This window comes from Castor canadensis, chromosome 3 (genome assembly GCF_047511655.1).
Source record: "Castor canadensis chromosome 3, mCasCan1.hap1v2, whole genome shotgun sequence".
Classification (NCBI taxonomy): Eukaryota; Metazoa; Chordata; class Mammalia; order Rodentia; family Castoridae; genus Castor; species Castor canadensis.
In genome coordinates, this window is record NC_133388.1 from 1,605,567 (window position 1) to 1,623,455 (window position 17,889).

The following is a 17,889-nucleotide window of genomic DNA, read 5'->3' on the forward strand; positions in this document are numbered from 1 at the left end:
TAATTGTCCAGATGGAAAATACACTCAGTGAATTTAAAACTGTGATACAAGGCTTCTTAGTCAGGAAAGATCAAAGAGAAAAAGGATTGTAAGCTTGAGGACTGGAAGTACATAATGGCAGAGGAGAAGGTGAATAGGAATAAAGAAACTATGTGACAGTTTGAAAAGAGCAACATTTGGGATATTGGGACTCAAGAAGAACTTGAAATTTTTAAGGGGAATGAAAATTAATTAAATGAAACTATTACAGAAATGGTAACAGAACCAAAGTGGTTATGAATGTCCAGGAAATGAAAGGCCCAAGGTCAATAGAAAAATATGACTCAGTGAATTCTACACTGCACATCTTGCAATCATGGTCTAACATGGGAAAGAAAGGAGGTTTTCCAAGACTTCAAGAGGATAGAAACTAATAATACACATGGTTCTGCTGGCTTTGCAGCAGAAACCTTACAGGACAGGGGAGAGGAGAATGGGAAATTCACAGTGATGAAGGAAACACCTTAAAAATGAGAATCTTGTATCTAGAAGGCTATCATTTAAAACTGAAGGTAAAATATTTTCTAAGGCTATAAGAACTGAGAGAATTTATCTCCCAAGGCCTGCTGAATAAGAAAGGCTCCAAACTGAGGGAAGGAGGAGTTAGAAAGTGTGAGGACCTGTAGGAGCAGCTAAAACTTATTGGGAATGGGAAATACAGAAAGATGTAAAGAGGAATCCAAATATTATAATGTGTGAATGAACATAGGAGCACAAGAGATTTTTCTTACTACTATATTTTTCATTTTGTTAATATTTTCTGAGTCTGTTTTTACCCTAATGATCCTGTGAAGTTGTTTTGTGAGAAAAAATCTTGGATAATTAGCTGAATTTAGACATTCCACCAGGTTTATATGCCTGAAAAAATATAAATGAATTTAAAGATGCTTCAGAGTCATGTTTTATCTATGATTACATCATTAGAATTGCATTTAGGTAAATTTAGCTTTCAGCTGATCGATAAATTTTGTACTGTACATGCAAACACATAATTTTACCAATCAATTAAGACAAGGAAATTAAAAATTAAAATGTTGGTATAAATTGCAGGAAAATTAGAGCAACAAACAAGCAATGATGATTGACAGGTGTTCACAAAGGAATAAGTACTGTAAGAGTGTATTAGACAGAGTTGTAATAATTCTAATGATTAACATTAATTTTGTAATAATCTTTTATATTTCTCATGCATAAAATAAGATGCAGAAGATTGGTTAGTACAATTTAGTTCAAAGAAATGTCAACTTCTGTCTAAAGAGGCTAATGTGAATTCCTGTCAAGAACAGAGCTCTGAGAACAAAAAGATAACTCCGTGGTAAACTCTCTGTGTTTACAGAGCTTACTAGCTAGGAGTCTTATTATTCCCTTAAATGTAACCGTCAAGACGTCCTATTAACACAATAGAAAAATCATTAAAATGTCAACTTAAGTACCTGGATTTTATACACTGTACCACAAATATATGAATGAATAAAATTTCAAAAATTAAAATCACACAAGTGCTGCGAGTGGTGGTGTCAGCACGTAAACACAGATGATCTAGAGGCAAAAACAGGAGAGTAACAGTTTCCAATTTAGCACAAGAAAATGTAGAAAATAATTTTTCACAAAGACAAAATAAAGACAAGTGTGGGAGAAACTGTGGTATGGCTCTTGCTTAACATGCTGAAAACCCTGGATCAATTCCTTAGAACCTTAGTACCACAAAATGTCTAAGGATACTCCAAAATTCACATGGAATAATATGGGTAATGAGGTAGGGCAGAGAAGCATCATGCGTGGACACCTTGGTTGATTACAGAATAGAAATTTTGTTCTTCCTTCTTATTGCATCATGACTGCACAGGGAACCTGAGGAGAGGCAATATTTGTGGGTTCAGAGTAAAAGAGGCCTCATATTTTTGGTAACATCTGTAGGAAGAGCCATCCTTTGAGCTCTTTTTCTTTAAAGCCTTTGTCTCTAGCCAATAATTGCCCTGTCTATTGACAGCCTCATTCAAGGGAGCTGAATAGTCACATATCAACATGAAAGATTTACTAATTCTTGTCCTGTGGAGAAAATGTAAATGAAATAAGTGCAGCAGCTAAGCAGAAGCCCAGGTGACACACATGGGTGTCAGCTCTGGAGATCACACAGAGGGCATCCCCATCCTGTCCCACAGAGAAAACAAGGGAATGAGAAAAACTCAAGTGTTTCACCCTGATACACAGAACTGGGATTTCACTCACCTGCTCACATAGCCATTGACAAATGCCTCTCTGGGAAGGGACTGAACACCAGGCTGACAATTTGCTCTCAGAACAGGAGGAGATGTTCATTCCCTACTGACAAGAGTTTCAAGAGATCTCCCTTGAGGACATAGCATGCTACATGAGAGGCTATAGGAGCCTGAGTACAGACCCCACCATCCTTCCTTTGTTATGTCCACTGTCCTCTAGGCAGGAACATGTTGTGAAGGAGGTACCCCTATATTATTCTGGAAAGGACATCCTTAGGTCCCCATGAATATTTGCAGAAGTAAGAAAACATGTGTCTTCTCAGCTTTGTACAGAAGTCATTTGTATGTAAACATCAAGTGCCTGATCCTCAAATACTTTGTGGACAATGAGGTTTCTCAGTCTTGTTTGCAAAACACTGAGGGATAGGCTCTTGAATACCTCCATTACCTGGATACTAAAATCTTCGTCCAGCTCTCTACCTAACATCCTGATAGTAAACCAGATAAAAGTCACCTGCTGCCTGGACATAAGTGTTGATTTAGGCCACAGGTGTGTGGGAAATTTTCTAAGTTTGTTTTGAAGGTGGGGAATGAAGGCAGAAGCTGACTGGGAATTGCCTGTCAACTTGAATTGAACATACTCCTTGTGTTGAAGACATTTATGGTGAATCATTTTCCTAAGGCAGCATTCTATGATGAGGTGGAGCATTTAAATCTCCTGTTAAACTATGGAGAACATGAGAAGCAGAACGGGGAAGTGTAATAATCACATCATACATACGCAAACCGCATCTGGAGAATGAGGCAGTCCAAGCAGATTCCGTATTTCTTCTCCCAAATGGAGTAGAATCATATGAGTAGGACACAGATCAGAAGCATTTTCTCCAATCATTGATGGTACTGATGCAGGTGTGTCTTGCTTCAGAGGATGTCTTAGAGCAAAGGGAACATCTGGACATTTTGTAAAAACAGCACTGTGACAATGTGTCAAAATTCCACGGGATCTTAGACCCAAACCTCAATAGAGGTAAAGGAGACAGAAAACAGGAGCTGTGCTGGAATCAGAACTGGGCATACAAAACCCAGAGCCTGATGGATGTGCTGGAGCCAGGGATCAGAGACTGGAGTGGCAGAAGGTATAGCTGGGCTCAGGATGGTGTGGACACTATGACATGCCTCTAACAACACTCATAAGACACGGGCTCTCTTATTATAGACTAAAACACTGTTAGAGCTTGAGAGATGTTAGGACTCACAAAACACAGGAGGACTAAAGAATTCTGAACTCAGTCTGACTCCAGATATATGAAGAGGACTCCCCACACACAAATTATTATTCAAGTTCAGGTTAAATTCCCCTCTAGGGATCTCATAGCTCTCTCCTCACACAGGGATGAGTTCTATGAGGGAGGCAAAGCTGTGGTCTAGAAGAAGAGATTGTTGACTATTCTCCTTAATTTGGTGACAACTATCCCAAGGTGAGGGTCCCCAGTGATGCGCATGTGTCCATGTTTTGGCAGGTGTCTTGACTTCTGTGATGATAGGAAGCAAAGACAGAGGGTAGGAGGGTGGATTATGTATGAATCCTAGAAAGCAATTTAATATTTAATAGTGTTTATGGGGTGACTTGCTGACAACTGTATTTTTGTCCATGCAGACTAACATTTAATACTTGCATATTTAATTAATATGCAAGTGTTTATATGCATTCTTTCCAAGTGAGGTTTCTACAAATTAACACTAAAGGTCAGTAGAGACATGTAGACTAGGACTGAGTCAATGACAGAGACTCATTACTATTTGCCTTATGAACCCTGTTTCACTATGATTTCTGTTAGTAAACACTAAAATGCAGTGGTCACACCTATTCTCAAGACAGGAAGAGATTCTGTTAACTTCAAAAGACATGTCTGCTCCATTCACGATCTGGTTCAGTGGCAGTGATTTCAACACTGAGGAGTACAGTCCCAGATACTATTACAAGACATGAGAACTTGTTAAAACAACACACAGTGAATATTTTTTTGCTTTCAGTTCGGTAGATAGGAGGTGGCATTAACACATAAATTACACACTTGAACATGAACAAAAATGAAATGCAAGGAAGAGTTCTAAATATTCAGCAAGACACATCCAATCTGTGTGACAGCATATTTTCTAGCATGTCACTATTATCATTTCTGAACCCCAGGACTCTCCTATCTCATATGGGCACTGCCCTCTCTGACACTTCCACATAGAGCTTTTTATATAGTAGGATATGAAAATAGGGCCTTCCTCTGCTTATGAAAACCATCCCAGACCTGACCCTGCAACTTTGGGAGAGGTTCCCATCCCTGGATTCACAGATCATTGCATTCAGTGACCAACACATTATGGAGTTGTGGCTGAGCTCCATTGTTCTTGTTGCTATTTCTAAAGGTGATTTATGAATAAAAAGAGATATGGAGTGTGTGAGTGGACAGGAGTGAGAGGAACAGTGGTTGTTAGTGACAGTTTCCTGACCAGGATTTTCTGTGTTTGCAGGTGTCCAGTGTGAGGTGCAGCTGGTGGAGTCTGTGGGAGGCTTGGTGAAGCCTGGGGGTTCCCTGAGTCTCTCCTGTGCAGCCTCTGGATTCACCTTCAGTAATTATGGGATGAGCTGTGTCTTCCAGGCTCCAGGTAAAAGGCTGGAGTGGGTGGCAGTTATCCAGTATGATAGTAGTCAGAAATAGTACACAGAGTCTGTGAAGGGCAGATTCACCATCTCCAGAAACAATGCCAAGAACCAGGTTTATCTGCGAATGAACAGACTGAGAGTCGAGGACACTGCCATGTATTACTGTGTAAATGACACAATGAAAAGACTTCAGTGAAAGCCCAGACAGAAACCTCCTTGCCAGGCACTCAGGACACCCACAAGGGAAGAACACCAGGAGGGGGCGCTCAGGACACACTGAGTACAGTATCAGCTCATGTGCAAGTGCAAAGGGTGGTTAAGAACTGGTTTCCTGTCAGGGCCTGTGGCTTCCTCTCCATAGGACAGGTTTCCAAAGAAGCATAGGGTTCCAATGTGATATCTCTGAGTTTCAAAAGTTTATTTTAATCAGATGATCTCCATATCTTCATGTTAAGGTTACTAATTCGGACTCAGAAAGAAGTATTTACTCTTATAAGTGGGTTCTCGGGTCAAACATTGACATTGAATTGGAAGGGAGACTAGCAGAGAAAGAGAAGGAGAGAAGAAAGTAGGAGTAGTTAAAGGGAATGTGGTAAACAAGGATCCATGTGAGCAAAGTTTAAACCACTCATACAGGAAAATATCACAGTGAAACCATAATTACTCTAAAGCATAATTTTATAATTCTATGATTAATAAAAACTTTCAAAAGGAAGGAATATTATCACATGTATTAGTGTCCAGGAGTTACTTATAGGAACAGAAATGACTCTGCAATGATAATGAGGACCAGATCCTGAAGATGTTCATGAAATGTTACTGAGTATTTCCCCATCAGAAAAGAGATTCCATGGAGGTCTCTTGACTAGGTCTACATGACTCGTACAGTGTATGGGACATGTTTCATGACAGAGGTAACCCAGGCTCAGTGAGCCATAAACAGGAATGGATTTAAATTCAGCAATCTGAGGACTGATTCGATTGTCCTTGTCACATATTATCTTTATTCTCCTTGGTTTCTTTCTCACATCTGAATGTTCTCCATGTTCTTCCTACAGTGCAGGATATGGTCCCCAAACTCAATAACAGGGTAGAAGTCCTTTACCTGAACTTCAGGTCTGGTTTATGTAAGCCAAAAAGAAAGCTTCTGACAAAGAAATCATGCAACTCACCATGCAGGTAAGTAACAAGATTGTTTCTTCTGCAAAATTCAAGTATGAACTTTGGAAAAGGGATCATGCCTGAATATCTTTACCCTCCCTACAGCCAGAGACACCAAAAGCACCCCTCAAGGAACACCTGGGAAGCCAGGGACCTGCACATGTGGGAAAACTGCAAGAGATTTTAACACAACTCTCAGCCCAATTAGAGAGAATAGGCTTTAATATAAGATACTTAAGTTTTACAGTATTTATCCCTGTTTTCTAAAGAATTTCACATAATTCTTTCTTGATTGTCTTTATTTGATTTACTTAGAATTCATCAAACACTACGTTATGTATAAATGTCTGTGAAATCAACAGGATAAAATGGTCAAGTATATAGTTTTCTATGACCCAGGCAGAATGAAAAGAAGAGACTGAATTCAACCTTAGCCTGAAACACACACATACACACATCCCTGAAGGTATCCTGAGGTGTCATCCTTGCATACACACCACTGTCCCTCACAGCTGACCTTGGACCTCACTTTCCAGCACATCCTTGGAAACCAGGGGCACATCCATCACTTGCACCCTGTTCTTCCCCTCACCAGGGGGCAACTCCTTCCCTTTTCTGTCTTGTCTTAAAGGGATGACAGCTCCTGTTCTTGGTGTGTTGTCCACAGTTCATCTACTGTATTCAGTCCATGGGGAAGAGCCCCTTCCAGAACATTCCATCACCTTAGAGGTATCATTTTTTACTGCTGGAATTTATGAATTATATTTTCTGAAGAACATCTCTGGAATATCACATGTTCTCATTACTGACAACAAAAACAAAATCTTGGATAGCTTGTGACACCTGATGCACTCACACATTAATAAAATTTACTTGAGAATTACTAATTAAAGGACAGAAAGCACAGTGGATATCAAAGACATCACTGGCAAAGAGAAAGATGAAGGGGGGGAAGTCCTGTGGGTATCCCTAGGACAGAGATGTTCGTGCTGGAGCCAGGAGGTTGCTCCTTTGAAAGTTTTGCTAGATTTATTTTCCTGGAAGAACACCAGCTATTGCAGGTTCCAAAGCCGAGAAGAAAGGAGGGTTGCCAGTGGGAGAAGAAGGAATATACGCACTTAGCTAAGGGACTGTAATTGTGGGGAGGAAAGTAGAGAACTATGACAATTGTGTGTTGGGAGAGACAGACCGTGCTGAAGAGTGCTTTAACTGAAAAACAAATTTCCTAATCTTCATTATTTTTAAACAAGAAAAAACATGAGCCCAAATCAAAGGACAAAACCAAAAAGCCAATCCAAAGGACATAAACACACAGACAATGTCTAAGCAGATGTAGGATGGCAATTCTCAAAGCCCAGCTACAAATTCCCAAAAGTAGGTGCCATCATGGGGTACCCAAATCCTTTTAAATCTACATACTAAATAAAAACACCTATTGAGTAAAAGAATAATTTGACATATCCAAACATTCTCCAGCTCTTTCCCTCTTTCCCAAAAGCAGCCTTCAGGTCTCTGTTCTCCTATTGCATGACCAACAGTCAGTCTTCCTGGAGTTCCCTCAAAGCACCTTGACAAGGATCCTCATATATGAGTTTAGCAGCTTAAAACGTCATACTAGAATGTCACATCCATGGCTGCTCCTGTCAGCAGTCCTGCCCTGTGGCCTCAACTGTGAGGAAAACAACTGACCTTCATGGACGTCATATTGCCTGGAAATCTCAGAGTCTCAAGATGGGTGTAGAGCCAGGCAGGCCCTTGCAGCAAATCATGCACATGGGACCAAATGGGTTGATTCTCAGGATGGGCTGCCCATCTATGGTAGATTGTGGTATTGATGTCATATGCTACTGAGGGTCCATATTGCCTTTCTGGAGAAAGGCTGATGGTCCCATTGAATTGTGCCATGGCATGGATGGAGTTGTACCATGGGGCATGTTCACAGTTCCTACTGGTCCTGGACCTTCCATGCCAAATAATGCTAATCCTGTTGGTCACCCATCATTCCCTGCATGTCCAATATCCCAGGTCCAGGACCTAGGGGTGTTTATGGTGTGGACCATCTCATTGAGGAAAATATTTCAATATCTGTCTAGGCTTCTCAGCTGGAGTAATGTGGGGCTGATCATACTCAGGTATTCTGGTGACTCCAGGCCAGATGACCTCCACAGATTTGGGTCTAAAACCACCAAAGAAATATTGTTCCCCAGCACTATTAAGGCGTCATGATCCCTGGGCATCCAGGCTTGCAAAGTGCTGCATCTGCTGAACTTTGGGGCAGGATGGTGGGAGAGGCCAATAGTATCTTTATTTGGGAAATCTGCCCCTCCTGGGAACTTGTGTTGTCTCCCACAGGGGCCACTGTGAGGGAATGGATTTTGCACAGGAGGAGACTGTACTGGAGGTAAGCCTGGGGTGAATCTATCCCTCCCTGAGGTGCCATCAGTGGCTCCTGGTATCTATGCCCCATGATAGACTTGTGTGACATAAAGTGAGGCCCAATTGGGACCCCATGAAGAGGCATGTTAGGTCCCAGTGTATTCAGAGAAGGCATGTGAATGGAGTGAGAAAGTGGTTAGGTCATCCCTATTTGGCAGTGGGTTGTCATCTGAAACATGGAGTTTGGACCTAAAATTCAAAGACTGTGTATTGTTGCCCATTATTCATTGATGATAATTCAGGAGAACAAGCTGCAGGGGAGTTGCCACTGAAGATGGCAACAGTCTCGAGAGCATCATGGTTTAATGGGGTAGAACTGGGCATTGCAAATTTGGACATCATAACTGAGAGAGGGTTCTGGGAAATGGTTGAATCTGGAGGCATAGTGTAAGGTGTAAGACATACCAGAGGGAACACTTCCAGAGATATTCACAGAGTCATGCTGGCAGGCTGTAGGAAGTCAGGGGCCACCTGACTCCATACTTCCCAGCATGGCTTTGGGGACATGTTGTACAAGGTATTTTAGTTTAGAGGGATCCTAGGATTGTGGAGGTGAGGCGTGGGAGAGAAGGTCCATGAAGGTGATGGGGCAGGAAGTGACAGAAAGTTGAGGTGAACACGAAAAACAGCAGCAGACCCCAGGACTGGGGTTATTTAATTGAACAGCAGCTGCTGGGCCTGCCAGCATGCATGACAGTTGTGAGGGGATGAGAGATGGCCTTGAGATTCCTCAAAGGCAAGCAAAGCATGGGGGACTGGCCTTGGTTCATCATGGGCAATTTCAGAAAGTTAATGCCTAGGGAATTCCCCTGGCTGCCTGCCACAGGTATATCCTCACTGGAGCTATGTTGAAGCTAGTGGGGTTACTGGAAGGGTTGAGAGGTAGTGGGGGCATGTGGCTGAGCCATCTGTTAGTCCTTTGTACAGGGTCCTATTTGTGCTCCGAGATTCCTCAAGCCACTGTTGTTGCATCGACCCTTAGATATGGGAAGGACTGGCCTGGGCCCATGCAATGCCCCTGCTGAGGGTACTCAGCAAATGGCAGGGACACCATCTTCTGCTGGGAAGGCAGCATGTCTGATCTACCTGGGTGTAATTTCATCATCGCCTCATGGCCTGGCCCCAACTCTCTAAACTTCTCAGGGATCATCTGAGATCTAGGCCCCATGTTGGCATGTAGATGGACATCTCCCTTCTCCCCACCAGGAACCATTGCAAATTCATGCTCTGATCAGTACCTCTCTGTGCAGACATTTCTTCTGGAATGTCACCTCTGAAAGGGCTCAGATGGCCCTCCACTAGTATCTTAGGGAAATGGAATTATTCCCAGGTTCCTTGTGGTGCTGGGAGCCTGGGACCATCTTGTTCATCTCCCTGCATATCCCCAGTGGGAGACACACCTGTTTCCCTGCTAGCTCCTGTTGATACATCTCTCCAGACAATCCTGAGTATATAGGGGTTGTTGTGAGGTTTAGGCCTCTGTGCAAAGCCAGGCATTATCTGAGAAGTCTGTAATACCACACAGAAGGCCAAAGCTGAGGCTCTGAGAAAATGGAAGGTGGAAGATGAGATATGAGTTGCATGACTGAGAATCTGACACAAGACCAATATACACACTATTTTTTGGCTGAAAATGGGAGAAGTACTCATTCCTAAGAATTTTCAAATGTCTATATGCAATCATGAAGCCCAGTAAGTTTACATTCATTTCACCACCAATATATGATCCAGAATTTATTGATTCATCCCCAAAACACTATCTTCCTACAAGACTCCAAAAAGACACTCACATCTCCTTGAGTAATGCCCTCTCTGAGACTTCCAACCAACAGCTTGTTACATGGAAGGAAGACATGAAAATAGAGATCACAAAAACCAACTCTGACTCTGACTCCCTGACTCTGCAGTTCTGGGAGTAAAGGACAGCTCTGGATGAACAGCTGATTACCTTCCATTATTAGGAATGAAGACAGAACAAACAGTATGGATATTAGCTGTCAAGGTATAAGATGCCCTGTTCAAAGCAGTATGTGGAATGAGAACAGATCTTATCTTATTTTCCCTGTGAGAGTCACCTCTATCACATGTATCTTTGGGAAGAGATGCAGATGAACACTAGGTTGCTAATATAATGGGGACATGTCCAGGTAACATGGGCTGTTCTTCAGAACAAATAACCTTGATGTCCATGACAGGGACTAAAGCTGCATCCACCATGGAACAACATCATTTCAGATCTTCTCTGAGTAGGTCAGAATGAAGCAAGTTGTCTAGGAAAACCTCCATGACCCAGAGAGAATCAATGACAAGGGACTAACATGATCTACAAAAAAACTTACACTCTTAATGTTGGGCATAAGCACTGGAACTCTAGCCAGACATGGTAACACTTACTGTGTTACACTGATCATTACACACTGATATGCTATTTATATGTGATGTTTGCCAATAAAACCCAGTCTATGTGATGGGTAACTTCTTGAGAATGTCTTTGTCACTCAGGATCCATGTGGAGAAAGACCTACATGTGTGGTATAGGATTGCATATTGTATATATTTAGGAAGCTCCCATGTAAAAGAATATGAAGATGGGGCTGTGAGGTTCAGAAATTTCTCCTAACATGGTTCACGATTGTCCCTTGGTTACGAGAAGTTGTTTGGGTGGAAGTTTCCTAAAAGTCTTTATTTCCTGTTCTGGGTCTGTACCAGTGCCGCCTCTGCACTCAGTCGAGGGCTGAGAACCTTGTTAGTTCCTGTGTCTTCTGCACATAACAATGGATGTCAGTAGGCGGTTTGGGCTTCTGTTCTTCACAGACCCTAGAGTTTAAGGCAGATCAGGTGTTATTCACTATCCATTATATGAACAAGATCATTTGAAACCATGTAGGAGATACAGCTAGCATTCATGAAAAAAAATGTATTTGAGGAAGAATATGATTCCAAAACCCTGGATGAATGTAAGCCTGTTGTTGAAGACATAGAGATGAAGTATTTAATGAGGTTAAAGTAAAAGTATGAATGAAGTTGGAATTTTGAAGAGTTGATGTCAATGAATGCATGTTCTCCAGCTACCTATATCATTAAGATGGACATTGTGTTTACCTGGTAACACTATCCCTATGTAAATTTTAAAGCAGAACACATAAGCCACATCTCTTTCATTATCAACTATACATGTTAAGCAGTACCAGTTGGATTGCCTGAACCTGCACAGGTTTCTAATTTGAAACACCAGTGAACACCTGAAGACAAAACAGTTTCCCTCTTCAACTAATGACCCAGATGCTGGAAGCTGCACCAAAGGTCTGCACACAGAATGAATGACCACACTCTCAGTATGGGTGGACCCAGCTGCATGATGTATATTTCTATTTGTTTCCACGCCCTGGCTGTGTTCACTGATCAGTCATCATGTTAGCTCCTGTTTCAAGATGGTGATGGTCATATAAAGCCAACAGGAACAGCTCTCCTACTTTTCCTGTCCCAATGATGTGAGACAATTCCTTTGCCACCCATTCTCAACGGGAGGCAGAGACAAATGCACAGGGTCAAGTCACCAGGGACTTGCAAAGGTGATGTATATCAATTTAGAGTTACCTAGTGTTTGAGAGGATATGAGGGGAGGATCAGTGTATACCCTAATATGCATATATTAATGTTCAGATATTAATATCCACAAATTATGAATTATATTAGTTTACATGGCAGGCACAACTGATGAAGAACCCCATCAGTCATGATTCCCATGATTCATAACTCACTAGCAATTTTGTATTTTCTTGATAAGTATAACCCAAATTTTCCTAATCATAAGATTCATTTTATTTCAGAATACCAGAATATAACATTATGTAACAGCACGAGAGGACAATGCTTGTTTCTACTGTAGCATAATTATTAATAGTTACAATACCATTATAAAAGATAATTATGTCAACACCTCTGAGTTGGTAATGTGGTTTTACAGTATCTATTGGAAGCATTCTTGAGGTACTCATTCAAAAATTGTGTTATGGAATGCAGGTGTTAGCTGCATGTGTTTTGGAATTTTTTGATGAGAAACATGTGTTGCAGACATGTATTATTTTGAAAGCCATTTTTATACCTCCCAGCTCAGGTTGCTGGAAACCCTTACTTCTTAAAAGCAAATAGTGTTAAAGTTCCTATATTTTCTTTGGATTAATATTGTGTTAAGTGAAACAAGCCAGGAATTAATAAAAACCACCAGATAACAATTATAGAACCTAAAGAACAGTTTCAGAGAAGTCTCAAGTAAAATGGACGTTAATGGTTCTGGAGCAGGGAGTTTGAGATATTAATCAGAGGATTCATAGTTTCCATTAATCAGGAGCGATCTCTTGACTGGGTTTCGTTGTCCCACACCTGTAATCCTACGTACCTGCGAGGCAGAAATAAGGTGGATCTTAGCAAAAAGTTCATGAGACCCCATCTCAACCAATATCTGAGCTATTTGGCACACACCTGTCTAAACAGGGAATGTGGGAAGGGATAAGTAGAAGGATAATTGTCCAGGCTAGTGTGGACAAAAATTTAGATTGAATTTCCAAAATAATCGGAGAAAAAAGGGTTGATGCATGGTTCTAAAGGTAGATCTGCATAGCAAGATGAAGGCCGTGGGTTCAAACATCAGAAGCAGAAACCCAAATAAAGATTGACCCGATGTGTAATATGGCAATAAGTGAGTAGGTATGAAATAGTTAATGATTTCACATAGGTTTCAATTACAAATTTTGACTTTGTTCTTTATCAGAAAATAACAGCATTTAACAGAATAGCATTTAAGTAACTGTAGTGTTAGCTGCTAAATATATCCATTTTAACAAATAGTTTATAAACTCATATAACGTTTTACATAAAACTAAAAATAAAAAATAATTATAAATTTCAACATAAATGACAGGCACAACTGGGGCATGAACACACACAATAATTCCCAGATGTTTATAACAGCAGTGGCATCTCTGACATTTCTTTCCTAAGAGTTTTACTATAATTTCTAACAGCTTGTTTTAATAAAATGAGGGTGTTTCATTGTGGTAGTTCCATGCATGGGTACAGTGTATTTAGAACAAGTTCAACCCCTCTATGATATTTTCCAATCTTTCCTTCCTGCCATTTCCAATAGTGATTGATGGATCTCACTGTGCAGTGTCATATATATATATATATATATATATATATATTCATTTATATTTATATATTTGTGTGTGTGTGTTTGTAGCATACCTTGATTCTCTTCATGCCTCTATATAATCTAATCTCTCTCTCTCTCTCTCTCTCTCTCTCTCTCTCTATATATATATATATATATATATACACACAAATACTCTCAAGTATAGGTTTCTTGTTTACTTTACAATGAGTAAATACAAACAAAGGTAATAGCTTCTATAAGGCATTATTTTAATTATTAAGATAAACAACATAATAAATATTAATTTTAATAAATGCTGAATGTATTATCTTTGTGGGTTCATTACCTATTAGAAGTGTTCTGCAGGAATCACCTCGAATAATTTTATTGTGAACTCTAAGTGTTACTGGCATAATTTTTGGATTTAGTAGGAGGGTCAAGATGACAGCCCTGGGTCAGAGTACCTGAATTAACTTCCTTTCTATAACACTTACTCCCGTGGGTCTTATCATCCCTGTTAAATTACCTTGAGACAATATCCTGCTACTAAAATGGGAACATATTAAATTGCATAGATAGGCCAGTGAAATCAGTGATACCAGGAAAAATGTAGAGCAGGAAGGGTTAATTCTGTTGGATTCAATATTATCATTTTTTATCTTGCTTTGAACATCTTCTGACATCATTGTGAAGTGCAGCAGATGGTTGTATTTTAAGGTTTTGTGCAATAAATTAGGGACCCACTTTTTTTTTTACCTCCAAGTAGGAAGGGACTTTCTTTCATGCACAGCCCTCTCCTGCCTATAGGACCTGGGTGACGGCATATGTTTCCATCCCAGCCTGAGTCAGCATTGATCTCCAGCAGTATCAACAGAATCAGCACTTCTCTTACCTTTAAAACCAATGTTTCCCACCTTGTGTTAATAACTTCTTGTCTTGGGTATATTCCAGGTACCTGAACTGAAGGCATGAATGAAAGAGCTATCAAATACTAAGACATACTCTCAGGAAAAACTGTTAAGAAATAAGAGCAACAAGTCATGGGACAGGGACAGGGACAAGACATGGTTGTCACCTGTCAGAAGACTGTTCCATGCTGTCCCACAGAGCAACCACAGAGGTGAACTAGTCAAAGAGTTTCACCTTGAGGCCTCAGAGACCTGAGATTGCAAACCTTCTCCCATAAATGCCAGCTCAGTTCTTAGTATAGGCAATGATTTCATGGATCCCTGATACAGGTGGGGGAGGCTCCATCAGCCTCAGCACACTTCTTAAACAGAGTCATGGGGTGTCTACCTAAAGGATACAACATGAGGGACCCCCAGTCTCTGGGGAGATAAACTAGGATCACTCTGTTATTGAGAATTGTTTCTGACATTGGGGTTGTACCACATGTTATTCTGGAAAGATCCTACGTAGACAACCACATATATAATACCAAATTTTCTTGTTATAATGGTTTATTTCACTTTCCCTGAGCATAATATAAGACCAGTACCCAACTACTGTAATGCAATATTAACAGTGATCCAATAAAATTTTGATGAGTTACATAACATCATAACTAAAGCTGTGATGATTATGTAGAACTTCCTCTTTTTCTATATACATTAGAAATATTTCATAGGCATCATCTTAAATAACTTTAACCAAGGATGTATTATGATTATATTATTAGATCAGATACACACAGCACAGAAACAGTGTTTATATAATATAGTCCACAGATCTGTGAAGTGCAGGTGTGAAGTGCCAATGTCTGCTCCTCTCTAGAACACAGCTCTGGGGCACAGGGCCTGGTTTAAAAACTACATATATTCTGTGGCCTTGACATGAGCCTTAAATTCACTTTTCACAAAGTCCTACTAATAGAATGGGGAATCATTAACATGGTACAGAGGTGCCGCAGAGAACTCATGCACTGACACAGATAGAGTGGTAAGCAGGGCAGGCCCATGGTCATCTCTGTTGGATTGAATAGTATCAATTTTGGGGATTCTTCTTCATTACTCATGACTAAACTGGGAATCCTAGAATAGGGCAGGACTCTGGGATTCAGGAGAGGAAAGAGACTGGCCTCTAGACCAAAGTCTGTAGGATGAAGCTCCTATAAAGGAAACCTCCACTAGTTACTGATATGATGAAATTGATTCCATCATATTCTAAGACATGGATGATCTCATCCTTTATCACCAGTAACAGAATGACCCATTTCTGTTTAGCTGTTATCATCCCACACTCTGTTCATATTCTCATGTCTGAATTATGCTCCATAGAATTGGACTAAATTGAACTCATGCATTAACGTACAAGAAAGTTATTAAACTTTCTCTACAAAGAAACTATTGAGTATATGGGGTTGCAGGTCAGTGGCAGGGAAGGTGCCAGTCACAGTTATCACCGCTGCAGGTCCCACAGAGAGAAGACCCATCCTGTCCACAAGACAGCAAAGGAGGTGAAAGAGCCTCAGATTTTCAGCAGAGTCAGGGAACTGGCATCTCAGAAACCTGCTTGCACAGTCATTGTCAGATGCCTATACTGGGGAGAGACCTAACTTATACAACATTTGAATTGAAGAGAAGTGACAGTTCAGGGACAGAGTAGACCAAAGGAACACTGAACTCAGACTTTCCTCATGTGTGAGGAGGTTCCTTACATGCAAATTGTCATTCAGTAACTAGGTTACATCCCCCTCTCATGCTCTGGAAACTCACAGCCTTTTTCATCACACCGGGCTGAGGTCTTTGGGGAAGGCTTGCCTGTGGTCTAGAAGATGAGTCTGTTGTGTCTTCTCAATTCCTTTATATCCTCTTTCCAGCAATATGATTAAAAAATGGTATTTGTCTATTGATTTTGTGTATGAAAATGTGCACTCTAGTCAGATAAGTGACATGGAGTTCTACATTGCCTAAGTACAAGGAAATGTCTCTCAATATTTGTACCCTTACATGAATGGAAGGCTTTTCCGTATTTTCTTTATTAAAATACACATTTAACTTTCTATTTTCCCAGATTTCTTCTTAGCCAATTATACTATTTTCTATAGAGTCATTCTAATCAATATTGATCCATTTAGACATCCACATATCTTAGTATTTTACTGTATATTTAAATAATTTCCTTTTAGTCTCTTTGTGGTGTTGTACTCCACAGACATGAGGTTTTCAATTTAACATCTTATTTCTTTGACATAACTTGTCCATCTCTGCTTTTGCTAATTCTTATTTTTCTCTCTTTTTTGGATTGTTTTGTTTTTGAGACAGTTTCTCCCTAGTCCTGGGGCTGTTGGCTCTCAGTCTCAGACACCCAGTGGCTGTACTACATACAGGAGCCACCACATCCAGCTTTCCATATTTAATTTTCTATTGTCTCTTCTTCCCCATTGACTTTCTCCTTTCCTCCATTTTTCTTCTCCATATTTCCTCAATTAGATCAGTTTGTCTCTGTTAAATTGTTTTTGCTTTCTACATTACTTCTTTATTGCCATAGATTTGGGTTGTATCTTCTCTGTTTTCAAGACTTTATTATAATAATTCTTGTTTTCTTTTGTTCACTTTACTGTTACCTGTTTCATCTTTATCCCCGTATTTACCTTGTTCCTTGTACATTTCCTGCCCCATCTCTCCTGCCATCTTATTCTACTGTTGCTCCTCCTCTATCCATATTCCAACTCTACCCTCATTAATTACTGTCATGTTACCTCACCTCACACCATTATTGCTCAATGTGTCCTCTAAGCTTGTTGGAGTTGCAGTGCTGAGTGTATTAGTAATCATTACTACATTTCCATGGCCTGTGTCAGTGCAGAGCTCAGCCTCAACTGTGCCACATACACACTCTCACCCTCTGAATATTTTATGACCTGGGGTCTTGAATAAATTGGTGTGATCTGAGCTAAGAGGAATAGTAATTACAGCCCAAATTGCAGTCCAGAATGATCATATCTAGGGAAACAGAAAAAACCAAGTGTTGTATCAGTTGAGCTGTGTGATAACTGAGGAAAGTAGTGCTTATTAAATGCCTAAGGAACTGTTATCTTCATGCAGTGCGAGCCCAAACACATTCCTCCTGCAGAGTTGCTCATACCAGCAGGGCGAGTGCAGGTGCACCAGTGTTGTCCAGGATACACAGGAACATTTAGGAAGAGCAGCAGCGTCTTCTCAGCACCACCAGGGGACGCTCAGGACCAGTGAAAGGCATCAGGACCAGAAGGAGAGGAC

At 40.5% G+C, this 17,889-nt stretch overlaps 1 pseudogene; it reads right to left on the reverse strand.

Annotated features, from left to right (window-relative positions):
- Nucleotides 1-7,922: 7,922 nt before the first annotated feature.
- LOC109674443 (B-cell CLL/lymphoma 9 protein pseudogene) lies at nucleotides 7,923-17,301 on the reverse strand (annotated as a pseudogene).
- Nucleotides 17,302-17,889: the final 588 nt, after the last annotated feature.